The following is a 15278-nucleotide window of genomic DNA, read 5'->3' as shown; positions in this document are numbered from 1 at the left end:
ACTTTATGGGAAACAAAGGGACCCCAATGTGGGCACTTAGGTATTTTGATAAAGACATTGCATAATACATCTTTTTATAGCTATTTTATACTTTCCAAATATACCCTTATAATGGAGCCTATACTGCACTCCTCTCATATTTTACTCGCATGTAAAAACACACAGTGTAGAGAACTACTGTTAAAGTTTGTCTATGGTCAGATGAGACCACCTCACGACTTAGATCATCCTTGTGCGCATTCCTAATTCGACGTTAATAATGCTCTAATCTAATGTATTACAGCGATCTATAAAGTCAGTAACCTACTGACGCATATGCGTTTGTTGTAAAAACCGAAAGAGTTTGATCATTTACAAAACATCTCATTGTTATATCGACACGGCAAAGCGGAACTAATGTAATATTTGGATTGTAATTGCTGACCTACTTAGTAGTTAGACTAAACTATAAATCTAATATCACTACAATGGACGCATAAAATAAATATTTGAAGTTATCGTGTAAAAACAAAGAACTGTCGCTGAAGGTGGTATAGAAGGAAATTATTGCAACAGTTTGCCCGTGCGAGGCTCGACCCAGTTTGATAAGATACATCTAAGTATGTAAGCACAAGCAGCCAGCACTGTGATTATACAATGCATGCGATGCTAGAACGTTAAGAATGCAAATCTAATTAATAATACTTGTAATGTCACAACTCAATCTTTTGAGCAAATGCGCTTTCTCTGAGAATTAGAAGAAGAAGGAAAGGGTAATTCCACACTGTCGAAAGTGCGCCAAAAGTTACAACTGCTCAGGCCCTTAAATTTACAAGCCGCTTTAGTAGAGAAAGCGCTTATTATTAGCCAATGGGTTAAAGTAAGCACCGAGCGATAATGACCTTACAAATATTTCCCAAAGTATGATTATTTGACAAATTTCTAAAACAGCGTACCTATATAAAAACTTATTAATTCATTGAATGTTACGTGTAACTAAATTCTAATATTGAATACAGCCCAGAGCCTTTTAACCTCTGAAAGACCTGACAATAACCATAAATATTACTTAAGATCAAGAAGACCACGGGCCAAACCGAATCAAGCAATCGAAATGAAGGGACAATGAAATATATCTTTATTAGGGAACAACGGATACACAATGTTACAATGTATCATACATTCTTGCAGCTTCTGGGCTTTCGAGTCACGATTGTACTAAGTTATACTCGTATAAGTAAAGGCACCTCTCGGTGTTAAAAATGTCCAGTGTGTCATTCTTGACCTTTTTAACGGGTACTTATGTTGAACAAGATAAATAAGTATCAAGTGTCTTCCCGGTATGTGTCGACGTAACACATTTTCAGATTTTAGTCGGACTCCATTTATGGTGACGAATTATTCGTCACACAATAAATCCACGGGGTATTCGTGTAAACAACTTTGTAAAGAATAAATAACTAGCTTCGGACGTGTACGAGTATATCTGTAAACGCACGATTCTAAGTAAGCGGTTTTCTTCGAAACCATGTAGACAGGAGATACTACAAATATTTGGATTATAACTTTTGATTCTAACCACACCAGCTACAAACTTAATGTTATTTGGATCATGATCGTAGATTTGGAGTGTTTGTTGGATCAAGAGAAACAAAGGCCGGTTATAGGTCTGAGACGATGATGATTTTACTGATTCTACCTCTTACTCGTATACCACACATGGTATGGTATAAGTAGGACCATGTAGTTATCTGATATTAAGTTGTTGGCTGAATGGGTCTAAAACGATACGAATATCTCTTTCCCATCACGGAACAATGGTGTCCCGGAGCCGAAGCCAAAACGTAGAGTCCCTTTTGACACTTTAATGAAATGTAAGGGGTACAGTAGGTATCTTATTTTTAAGGTGTTAAATCATAAACTAAATGCACAATAGGTAAATGAAACTGTAAAAAAGTGGCCCAATAGGTAATTATTATTCGTTTGTACCTATACATAGGTACTTTCAAACTGTAATTATGTGAGAGATTTATGTGTGAGTTTAGATAGTCATGATTTCATGAAATAATTAATAGTGTGAGTAAATTGTTTATTGACCGAAGCGTAGCGAAGGTCTACGTTTTGACTCGGGCATTTTGCTTTCGTATGTCCGGATGTTCTCCTCTACAGGTCGCAATTCTTAACCGATTCTCGTGAAATTTTGTGACCGAATTCTATGACTAAATATTTTTTTTTTGTCAATCCGGTTTTTGGAAATTTTTAAAAATGGCGGAGTCATGATACCTGGCGCCTAAACAAATAGTCGTATCGATATCATAAGAGTTTTTTCTTTTTGAGACATGTTTACAGAGTTAATAGCAAAAAATGCAGAAAAAAATTATCGCTGGTTTAGGCGGTATTTAGATATTTAGTTTTGTATTTCCGGATGTTCTCCTCTACAGGCCGCAATTCGTAGCCGATTCTCATGAAATTTTGTGACCAGATTCTATGACTAAATTTTTTTTTTGTCAATCCTGTTATTGGAAATTTTTAAAAATAGCGGAGTCGTGATACCTTTTGCCTAAACAAATAGTCGTATCGATATCATAAGAGTTTTTTCTTTTTGATATATATATGTTTATAGATTAAATGGCCAAAAATTCAGAAAATTTGTATCGCTGGTTTCGGCGGTATTTAGATATTTAGTTTTTGCTTGAGAATGAGTAGCTAAATTTCGTCAGCTTTAGTAAGAACTATCATGGCGCATTTTGCAAACGTTCTCTTTTTTGTTTGCATAGGGAGGTCCCTGGTTCCGTCCCCAGTAATTGTATGCTGCTACATAACTTTCTGTATTTTTTTATGGCTGCTATTTAACTGATCACCAGATTTAGTAAAATTTAATACCAAAAAAATATATTTTACCACCCTAAAATAATAAATGATCACCAAAATTATAACCCCATTCTAATGTGAAATAATTACCAATTTTATTACATTTTGCTATCCTATTAAAGGAAATGACACCAAACTAATCATTACTAACCCAAAAATAGTAAATGATTATCAAATTTCAAACCCCATTTTAATGTGAAATGATAACCAAATTTTTATATCTTGCTATCCTATTAAAGAAAATGACACCAAAATAATCATTGTAAACCCAAAAATAGTAAATGACCACCAAAATTAGAGCTCCATTTTAATGTAAAATTGTAGCTCCCAGCGGAGATAAAGAACGTGGGTAGTACCGAAATATTTCTAAGAAAATTACGAAAATGGCTTCTTGACTACTCTTTCTACGACATCAAAGATTTTTTTGACCTACCTAACAATTTATAAAGCGAATTTAATAATACAATGTTATGTAATTTAATTGAATAATTTAATACTAATATTTTAATAAATTTTAATGTTATATAAAAACTTCCTGACCTGTAATATTTAAAATATTATGAATAAATGTCTATGTCTATTTCTATGTCTAACCAAATTTTTAAATCATGCTATCCTATTAAATGACTCCAAAATAATCATTGTAAACCCAAAAATAGTAAATGACCACCAAAATTGTAACCACATTTTAATTAAAAATGTGCAAATATTTAATATATCGTTATCCAATTAAATTAATTAATCCACTTCGTCACCATTTTCTAGTAGCATTTCATTTCTGTAACAGACGCAGTTCTAACCTAACCTAACCCACTTTTCTAGTAGCATTTCGTTTCTGTAAGGGTCGCAGTTCAAACCTAACCTAACCCACTTTTCTAGTAGCATTTCTTTTCTGTAAGGGTCGCAGTTCAAACCTAACCTAACCCACTTTTCTAGTAGCATTTATTTTTTGGAAGGGTCGCAGTTCAAACCTTACCTAACCCACTTTTCTAGTAGCATTTCGTTTCTGTAAGGGTCGCAGTTCAAACCTAACCTAATCCACTTTTCTAGTAGCATTTCTTTTCTGTAAGGGTCGCAGTTCAAACTTAACCTAACCCACTTTTCTAGTAGCATTTCGTTTCTGTAAGGGTCGCAGTTCAAACCTAACCTAACCCACTTTTCTAGTAGCATTTCGTTTCTGTGAGGGACGCAGTTCCAACCTAACCTAACCCACTTTTTTATCAGCATTTCGTTTCTGTAAGGGTCGCAGTTCAAACCTAACCTAACCCACTTTTCTAGTAGCATTTCGTTTCTGTGAGGGACGCAGTTCCAACCTAACCTAACCCACTTTTTTATCAGCATTTCGTTTCTGTAAGGGTCGCAGTTCAAACCTAACCTAACCCACTTTTTTATAGCATTTCGTTTCTGTAAGGGTCGCAGTTCTAACCTAACCTAGCCCACTTATCTGATAGCAGTTCGGTTCTGTGAGGATCGCAGTTCTAACCAAACCCACTTTTATAGTAGCATTTTGTTTCTGTAAAGGTCGCAGTTCAAACCTAACCTAACCTAAATTCAAAAGTGGAAAAATTACTGTCTTGGGTGAGACTTGAACTCACGGCCCACTGGTGAATTTCCAATGTGACTTGGAACTCCGGTAGCCGTTTAAGAAGTGTAACACTCTTGCGGTAGATGTCGCTAAGGTCCCCTTGACCTATAATATGGTGGAAAGATTTGCTGGCTATGGATGAGGTCTTGGGGGCTCAGATGGCAGAGCGCTGGAGTATCGATCCAGAGGCCGTGAGTTTAAGTCTCACCCAAGACAGTAATTTTTCCACTTTTAAATTTATTCTAAGCTTAATAGCATCGTTCGCAGACGTTTCTGCTTGTTAAAAATTAAAATTAACCTAACCTACTTTTCTAGTACCATTTCGATTTTGTAAGGGTCGCCGTGCTAACCTAACCTAACCCACTTAACTGATAGCGGTTTAATCTACTTTTCTAGTAGCATAACGAAATGCTAGGTAGGTATGCGGTGCGGGGTACGGGGGGTTGAGCGGGAGGGGCTAATAAATTTTGGCATCATTTTACTATATTTGGTAATATGTATACATTTTTTGGTAATCATAGTGGTTTATTTAGGTGAAAATATCGCATTAATTTGGTCTTCAAGATTTGGTGATCATTCAATATATTTGGTATTTGAATACAATTTGAAGTGCAGTCGTTATTAAAACGGTGGTATTTTTGTATTTTTAGGCCTTATTTTTTTGGTGTTCAATAATTTTTTTTGGTAAGCATGATTTTTTTATTTAGGGTACCAAAGTATTTTTTGGTGGTCATTATATTTGTAGCCTTTTTTTATACTTAAATTTCGTATCAATTGTTGTTTTTTATTTTATTGTGTTATTTTGAAAAAATGAAAAAAATCGTATTTTTTATTTATCAAGCGCGGGCTAAGCGTATTCGTTTATTTTTTGCAAGAGATGATGGCTTATTGCGCTTTCAAGAAAATTTGATTTTTGAATATACGGCGCCATACCTTTGGCCTATGCTCGTCTAGATGGCGACACCATTTTATATTTAACAATTTTTACTCATATCAGTAAAAGAACATGGGTCAAAATCATATGGCGTTCTAAAAAAAAATCATTTATCCATACATATACACATTTATTGATATTTTTTTTCATTTTCATTTTAATCCTGTATCGAAAGATGGCAGTAAATTTACTGTGACTACAAAATTTAGTATGACAATAACCCTCTACTACATATAGGGACCGTGCGCGTTGGAGGGTCTGCCATCTTGTGGCCTGAATCGGAAACATGTACATTGCCAAAACAAGTTCTACCATCTACCGTTCTTGTAGGTAAGTTTCCTTATGCATAGTAGGTTCTGTCATCTTGTGGGCTACATCGCAAGCATAAATGTCACATTTACGCCTCACGCCAAAAATCTGACGGCTCCTGAGCTGCCCCCTATAGTTCATGCACGTCTCATATACACTCTATTCTCTTTAGATTTGATATTTAAATTCTTACTCGAGAATAAGTAACCAAATTTCGTCAGCTCATCTAAATGCTATCATAGCGCAGTTGGAAAGACGCTTACAAGCAAGGATATGGGATAGGTACCCGGTTCGAACCCCAGTAAATGCAACTTTTTTTATTTATTTTTTGCACTTAAACACCGTATTGCTGATTGATCAAGCGAGCGCGAAGTGCGAGGTAAGCGTATTCGTTTGAGTTTTCGTTTGAACATTTTTTTAGCGGTTTAAGTTCACGGGCATGGCTGTTCCAGGAGTCAATTTCCACTTACGTTAGGCGCTATTCTTAAATTACGTCATTCCAAATTAGGGGGGAGGGGGGTCTGGACATCGGATGACAGTAGCATGACGTAGGAGGAAACAGGGTCATTTGAAGCATGATTTTTGGATGATTTTAGGGGGGGATTTTCAAATTTTTTTGGATGATTTTCAAAAATCGTCAAAAATAGATGACGTAATTTATGGACAGCCCCTTAGCTTGGGCGGTCACCATCCATAAATCGCAGGGGTTAACATTGCCTAGGGTAGTGGTCGACCTTGGGCTCAGGGAACTAGCTGTAGGTTGCTCGTACGTTGCGCTTTCCCGGGCTCAAAATCTAACTAACATTATCTACTTACTAAGGCTCTAGCCTTTTAATTTGGATCGCCTCGCTAAAATGGCCCATAATTTCCGCAAATCATTTTTTCTTCGAGGCAAGTACTCCGTTCTCATTTTTTCCCAGTGGAATTTCTTCGCTTTATTTTAGTTTTCGTGGACATTTTTTCATAAACTAAATTTTCCCTTTCTCAATTTATTCCCTTTTCTTTTTAATCCCAGTAGTTAAAATAACCAGTAGGTTTTTTTTCACTAACTAAATATTCTCTATCTCCATATTTTCTCTTTTTTTTTTAATGCTAGTGGTAAAAATAACCAGGTTTTTTCAAATAGGTAGGTTAGGGTTATTTTTTTTGATGACCCTAAAAACGAATCTGCTCCCAGAGATAGGTAGGTTAGAGTTATTGGCTGACAGCGTTTGGTTTTTTACTTGTAGTTTTTTAGATTATGTTTTAATTTTAGTGTTTTTGATATTTGTTGTATGTGAAATAACTACAAGTAACAAATATAATTACTACACTATTAACATACAGTAACAAGAAAATATTATCCTAGATATTTAAAAGGACGAAAATTATAAGGAAAAGATTAATTTAAAAATATTAAAAATAGGCGATTGCGGAAAAAAACCATTGGGAAAATATGGGAACGGAGTAATTGCCACCGAGAATGAATGATTTCGGAAAATTATGGGCAACGCAAAATATGAGAACGGAGTAATTGCCTCGAAGAAAAAATGATTTTCGGAAATTATGAGCCACACTCGCGCACGAAGCTTCTTAGTTGCAGTTTACAGGCTAATTCAAAGGTAATGTTGGTTTCCTAACATAAGTAGAGTTAGACCAAGAAAAGTCTGCAGAAATTTTGACACTGGCACAAATAACATTGGCACTGCGTGTGCTGTCAAAATCACTGCAGACTTTTCTTGGTCTAACTCTGTCCACTTTTCTATACAATTAGTATGGCGACGTGGATACTTAAGGGGCATCGACCGTACACTGACATCGGGATGATATTTTTATCATGTTATTTAGTAGTCATCGTGCGTCTCGCTTGCGCCAATACATGTACGGACAAGAACGAGTGAAATGCACGATAACTAAATGACATCATAACTGATGTCATGATGTCTTTCTGATATCAGTGTAAGTTTGAATAGGCCTGTTAGCCAAAAATTGTTTCGTATGTCCATATGTTCTACTCTACAGGTCGCATATCTAAACCAATTCCCGAATTTTGTAAGCAATTGATAGTTAAGTTTTTATGGTCAAATAAGATTCTCTAAATTCTTCTAAACAACGGAACCATACATTTATTCAGTTTTAAGCTCTGCTCGCGAGGTCTACAGCTCACAGAGCCACTAGTTTATCCTGGTTAGAAGGTTGGGTTTACATTTCATTTTTATGTGGTGAGGCTACGAAAGTAGAAAGATGGACGACATTTTCCGGATTTCATTGCAACTTGGTGATCCACGTAGAAAATGGCAGTTGTTCGGACGAATGAAAGCACACGTAGGTACTATCACGGCCCACATGTCGTTAGATCCGAGTTGACAGGTATAGTTAAAATTTTTTGAACTGATCTTGTTCACTTACCTGTACTAACAATGGCATTGTTCTATTACAATCCTATTATCTGCTTTTGTTCTTGTAGGCGCCAACCAATTTACTTACAAAATAAGTTAGAAGTACAATGCATGTATATTGAATTCTAAACCTTATTTCTTGTTGAATGGGGTTAAAATGGTCTAAAAAGATAATATCATATTCAATCTTTTGGAAAGTCACATGCACCTTAGCCACGACAGGGACGTATTCGGTGTTAAATAAAATACGTAGAAAGATAAAAATGTTTATTTATTATACATATTAGTTAACAAAAATAATCACATTTAATCAAAATCAACAAGTTCTTATACAAATATATATCAATCTTCAATCTGCAAAATATTTTACATACTACTAGAGCCAAAAAAAGATACATAAGTGTATATATAAAAAAATAATCCCATGTATCCAAAACCAACAGATTCTTATATAAAAACATGCCTATAATCTTAAAACTATAAAATATTTTACATACGTGATATACATATTAAATAAAATATGCAGAAAGATAAAAAAAGTATAATTATTATACATATTAGTTAACAAAAATAATCAAATATAAGCAAAATCAACAAATTCTTATACAAATATATGTAAATCTACAATCTGCAAAATGTTTTACATACTACTATAGCCAAAAAAAGTTACATAAGTGTATATATAAAAAATAATCTCATGTATCCAAAATCAACAGATTCTTATACAAAAATATGCCTATAATCTTAATAAGTACTACAAAATATTTAACATGCGACTAGAACCACAAAATAGTATAAATAATGAGATGTTATGTGTATGTGTACCTATAAAAAAATCACATGCAAAATCTAAACAAAAGACAAATTTTAATGGACTCTCCAAGACTGATAAACCTACGCGACGAATATTTACAAGAAATATTGAGATTTCGTGACATGGGAAAGTGTATCGTCTTTTTAGATGAAACGTGGTACGACACCCATGACGTCGCAAACAAAGGCTGGACCAAAGAAGACAGTAAGTGTACGTTGGACGCGCCGGCATCAAGAGGCAAAAGAATAATTATTCTACATGCTGGATCAGAAGATGGCTGGGTGGACGGCGCTTTACTACTCTCGGCAAAAAACATAGCCAATTGTAGTGCCGACTACCATGAAGACATGACCGCCGCTTTATTTGAAAGGTGGTTTGAGAACCAGTTGCTGCCAAATATTCCTGCCGGGAGTGTCATTGTGATGGACAATGCGTCATATCACTCCCGGCAAAAGGAGTTAGTGCCTTGCACTAATACAAAAAAAGGCGAAATTCAAATTTTTTTAAAAAAGCATAAAATAGATTACCCGGTTAAGGCCACGAAAGAAATCTTGCTAAAAATTGTAAAAAGCAAGACATTCAAAAAAAGTTATCACGTGGATGAAAAAGCTAAAGAAAGGGGTTGCGAAGTGTTAAGATTACCCCCTTACTACTGTACACTAAATCCCATAGAGTTGATGTGGAGTGACGTGAAAGCAAATATAAGAAAGAAAAATACAGAACCGAAATTTAGTGAAGGGGTATTAAATCTTATCCGAAATGTGATAAACGCGACAAACTCCCATTGGAGGAATTGTTGTAGGCATGTTGTCAATTTAGAAAAAAAAATGAAACGCAATTATAGTCACCCTCCATTAATTATAAACGTGACTGAAGAGTCTGATGAAACCGAATCCGAATGATAAACAGATATTTAGATTATATATTAGAGATTATATATTATTTTTATAAGAATATGTAGATTTTGCATGTGATTTTTTTATAGGTACACATACACATAACATCTCATTATTTATACTATTTTGTGGTTCTAGTCGCATGTTAAATATTTTGTAGTACTTATTAAGATTATAGGCATATTTTTGTATAAGAATCTGTTGATTTTGGATACATGAGATTATTTTTTATATATACACTTATGTAACTTTTTTTGGCTATAGTAGTATGTAAAACATTTTGCAGATTGTAGATTTACATATATTTGTATAAGAATTTGTTGATTTTGCTTATATTTGATTATTTTTGTTAACTAATATGTATAATAATTATACTTTTTTTATCTTTCTGCATATTTTATTTAATATGTATATCACGTATGTAAAATATTTTATAGTTTTAAGATTATAGGCATGTTTTTATATAAGAATCTGTTGGTTTTGGATACATGGGATTATTTTTTTATATATACACTTATGTATCTTTTTTTGGCTCTAGTAGTATGTAAAATATTTTGCAGATTGAAGATTGATATATATTTGTATAAGAACTTGTTGATTTTGATTAAATGTGATTATTTTTGTTAACTAATATGTATAATAAATAAACATTTTTATCTTTCTACGTATTTTATTTAACACCGAATACGTCCCTGTCGTGGCTAAGGTGCATGTGACTTTCCAAAAGATTGAATATGATATTATCTTTTTAGACCATTTTAACCCCATTCAACAAGAAATAAGGTTTAGAATTCAATATACATGCATTGTACTTCTAACTTATTTTGTAAGTAAATTGGTTGGCGCCTACAAGAACAAAAGCAGATAATAGGATTGTAATAGAACAATGCCATTGTTAGTACAGGTAAGTGAACAAGATCAGTTCAAAAAATTTTAACTATAGATACTCGTACATTGTTGACACTAGCTGCATACCTCGGTGATGTGATGATGTCACATCACGCGAATCCTAATTGTGATGATGATGAATCACGAGCTTTTACCGGCGATGCAGCGATAAGCGGCTGCGTGTGCGATGTGATATCAGCGCCATACCCACGTGTTAGTGTATATTGATGCCTTTGGTGGGCGCATAATAACTGGTCCGGCCCAACCAAACGTTCAGTTACTGATTGCTCGCTACGAGGTGCGCGTGTCGAACGAAACTCGGCGCCGGCAAGCGCGACCACATACGATAAATCGAATTTAATCACTCAAACAATCGGACTTTGAAGGGGTTTGATGAACTAGTGATACAGTTTTGCGGTGCTTGTGACGTCACCTTGGATGACCGTGGAATCGCGGCTGAAATACCTGTACAGGTGCATTTGTTTACTTTTTAGTTTACACTGTTTTCGGCTACGTTGATGTTTTTCTAATTTGAATAATCAAATAACGGATTATCATATTTAACAAAGTATATTAAGCATTCTATATTTTTAATGATACATACATTTTAATTAATTATCATATAATTAAAATAAGTTTCTCGTATCATCTCTAACACTATTAGATGCAGTAAGGTGCATTTCAAATGACTCAGACACTTGCACAACTGATAATGAACTAACAGCTACATAGAAATACAGTACATACAATGGCTAATTACACAATGTTTATGGAAGCGAAAGTTGGCACGCGGCTCCTGAGAGGAAAATCCAATTGTGTTGCATATCCATAACTGTGCAAGCGCATGTCTAGTTGTACAGTGCACCAGTGAGCCAGTGACCGACAAGACTCCAATGATGATCGTTTTTTTTATACTTAATGAAGAATAGAAGATCAAGAAATAATCCGTCATCCAGTAACGTATTTCCTAAATAGGTATGACAATTATTTACTGGTACGAATATGCTTACACTGGTTCCTTTAGAGATCGTTTGCTAAGTTTGTTGACTTACGACGATATTAAATAATGCTCGAGAAGCAAACGTGACACATTTTGTAAACATAGTTAGCGTTTGGTTAGCGTTCTCGCGTTTCATGTACCTAGTGTTTGCTAGTCAATATTGTTGCCAATAGCTGAAATAGGTTCAGGTGCAAAATTATCTTCGCTGCTAAGGCAATCAGTACGCTATACTACGTAATACATAATAATAGTATAAATGCGAAAGTAACTCTGTTCGTCTGTCTGTTACCGCTTTAACCGCTGAACCGATTTAGATGGATAATTTTCTTTAAAAATACTAATTCTACGTAGACGTAGTCGCGGGCAGATGCAAGTGATTAGATAGATATATGTAATACTTCGTGATGTGATCATCGATATAGAAGTTTTTGCTCATCAAAAAAAAAAGGCTCCTAATCATACGAATGCGAATGCACAATCACGCCCGTAGGTACCGATACGATTCCAATATCAATACGTCCAGTCCAGTTCCTTATGAGAATCAGCACCCGTTCCAGACAATGCTGGAAAGTATTATATTCAAACCTCTAACAGAGTGCCGTCACTTTTATCTAAGTAACTAGATCTTGTATTATATGCAGTTGAGTAAAATTTTTCCTCTACGTAATACTTGACACGAAAGTAGCCATAAACTTATTTTTTTTGAAACTTGACAAATTGCGGGTTTCGTAATTTACAATTTTTTTTATCGAAATATTAATGAAGAGAAATGATTTCAATGAAGTTGGTGAGGCTTTCCAGGTTCTGCAGTATGTAATTTGATTTTAAAAGTTAACTTATTATTAAGCAAAATTACGATAGGTAGAACTTATAAGGGAGAGTTAACGTCAGAGGACTCAGCTTATTCTCACAACTTTACTGCAGTTTCTTCAGATAATTGTTTACCCTCTTCGTTTCTCGGAGCTCAGTGTCAGTTACGCCGCCACGAACAATAAACAAACTCGACACACTGTATGTAAGATTACGATGAATTAATCGGCGTGAGAAGCTGTCTATTAATAGAATAGTATGGTTATTTGTAGCAAATTCAATTGTAAGTCAACGGCAGGGTGCCAAAGCCAGGATGCTTGAGGAGGATGTGTGTCGTTAGCGGTACGCATGGCGGGACCCACTCTGCTCTATTGATTAATCAGATCACTTTATTGCATAATGGCCAGTTTGTACGGGTTGTCTGCGGCCAAGACATCACGTATTATTTTCTGGGTGTCATCGCGACTGATAAAATGATGGCTTCTACGTGCTCTATTCGCTAAAACACGTCTTACTGTCGTTGTGATTAAGAACAGCAGCTAAAGGCACATAGGTACGTGTGAAATATTAGCTACCTGTTCGATATTTTGTTTCCTATTTTGCATGTACATATTTTTGTAAGTAAGGGGAGGGTATAGGTACTAATCTATTCATTAAAATCAGCTAGTTATAAAGACCAAGTACCTAAATATACTAAACAAATAATTAGATTACGCGAACCTATTAACGAACAACTATACAAACTTCGAGCTACATCTAATCTTTTCTGTGAAATCAGATAAGTTCAGTTCTAGAAAATGAAAAGCCAACAACAGAGAAAACTTCCCAGCTTGGCGCAGGCACTATAATTAATCCTGCTTTGAGAGGCTTTTCTATAAAACGTATCTTCTAATTAAGTAGGTACCCATGGTCGGTCAGAAACTAGCTGGACATTTTAGCATCTTGTCATTCTAATAATTTATTTAACTAACCTGGAACTGGCACTTTATGTGTTACTGGGACGAACTAAATCTGCACCCTTACAGGAGCTTTGGATACCGACAGTATGTATAAATACAAGATACAGAATGAATCAAATGAATAACGAAGGGCCTTAAGAGCTATCGATTTGACCCCCATATATGTTCAGCGAAAATTACTAAATTCTAAAATTTCGTAGTCGTCCAAAGTCCTGTAATTGGTCTTCGTTTGATCCGTACTGAACGCGACACTGTGAATATAACGCATATATTCTAAATCTGTATTTATTTCTTCAAAAATAAATTTGCCAAGGATCGAGAGAAACGGGCACATCTATCTACAGTGAAACCTGGTTAAGTGGGACCTGGATAAGTGAGAAACCTCTATAGCTGGGACTCATGGTGCGGTCCCGGCACTTTAGCACTGAATTACCTCTGTTAGTGAGATAAAATGAACCTCTATAACTGAGATTAGTCGTTGTGATTTATAGTCAGATTTACCTCTATAATTGAGACAGAGAGTATATTTTACCTCTTTTACTGAGACTATATTTATAAGATTACATTTTCCTAATTTTTTTTTTAGAATTTTATAAGAATTGGCCTGTGTATCTGAGATAAAGTCAGTCTATGACCTCTCTAACTTGGACTCTATTGATCAGTTTCCGTATTCTTACTAAGTAACTCTTAGTCTATCCATAAATTCCGCATTTGCTTAATTGTGTCTAAAAGACTTCAAGTTTCATTTAGTTAGGTACTTTATGTAGTTAAAACTATCAAAACGAAAGCTGAAATCTTGATAAGGGGTCATCCATTAATTACGTCACACGTTTAGGGGGAGGGAGGGGGTCAAGAAAATGTGACATGTTGTGACATGGGGGAGGGGGGAGTCACAAACATTGTGATGTCACTTTAACTACATCAGTAACCGAAAATTAATTTATATTTTTTTATTCGCTGTACAGTTAAATAATGAGATTTTGGATGTAACTTTCGTTGTGTTATGAAATTACTAATATTTATACATATATCAAAAATATTTTTTTAATAAAAAAATAATGCCGAGTTAATATTGTCGAATTCGTTGAAAACAAAATTGCCTAAAATGTGACGTCACACCAGGGGGGGAGGGGTTTGCAAAATGTGACCAAGTGTGACATGGAGGGGGGGAGGGGTAAAAAAACCTAGAAATTCGTGTGACATAATTAATGGATGATCCCTAAGTAACACGAATAAACACATTTTCAGTTAATAATTTTCTAAGAGGCAATGAAGTCCGTATCAAATCTAATTAAAAAAAAAACTATCATTTGAAGATAAAATCATTCAAAATAAATTTAAAGAAATAATTAACAGACTTAAAAAATATTTAGGGACAAGGATTATTTTACCTTATTTATTTTTAAAGATAATTACAAAATACCTTATTAACCACCTCTATAACTGAAATCCATCCTCTATTCTCACCTCTATTAATGGGGCCCTCTGTAAATGAGACAGAAATTTATTTGTACCTGGCTAACTGAGAGCCTGGGTAAGTGGAATACCTCTTTAAGTGAGACAAATCTGCTCGTCCCTTGATGTCTCACTTATCCAGGTTTCACTGTATACACTTCGATAATAGGTTTTTCATCAGATCTCGAAAAGAAAATCGAAAAGGGTCGCGCGTGCCCTACGTAACTTACTTAGAGTTAAGTAAAGGTAAACTTTTTCAGTGTTTGGGGAATCTATTAGTTTCATGAATCTAGAGAGCTATTTATTCAACTACTAACTAAATTGAACGCCAAACAATCTGCATCTGACAAATTAAGTAATTTGATTAAATTGTGAAATGCGAATGATCTAATATTTTATT

General features: G+C 34.7%; 2 protein-coding genes across 3 annotated transcripts in view; one reads left to right on the top strand and one right to left on the bottom strand.

The window, feature by feature from the left end:
* Positions 1–15278, bottom strand: part of LOC134793929 (synapsin) — a 165439-nt gene that overhangs the window by 37184 nt on the left and 112977 nt on the right. The window lies entirely within an intron of this gene.
* Positions 10922–15278, top strand: part of LOC134793713 (tissue inhibitor of metalloproteinase) — a 57672-nt gene continuing 53315 nt past the window's right edge. For both annotated transcript variants that reach the window (XM_063765361.1, XM_063765360.1), the window contains exon 1: positions 10922–11127. The gene's annotated coding sequence lies outside the window, so the exon portion shown is untranslated. The remainder of the gene's footprint in view (positions 11128–15278) is intronic.

This window comes from Cydia splendana, chromosome 9 (genome assembly GCF_910591565.1).
Source record: "Cydia splendana chromosome 9, ilCydSple1.2, whole genome shotgun sequence".
Taxonomy (NCBI): Eukaryota; Metazoa; Arthropoda; class Insecta; order Lepidoptera; family Tortricidae; genus Cydia; species Cydia splendana.
Note: the sequence above shows the minus strand (reverse complement) of the source record. Positions and strands in the feature narration are given on the sequence as shown.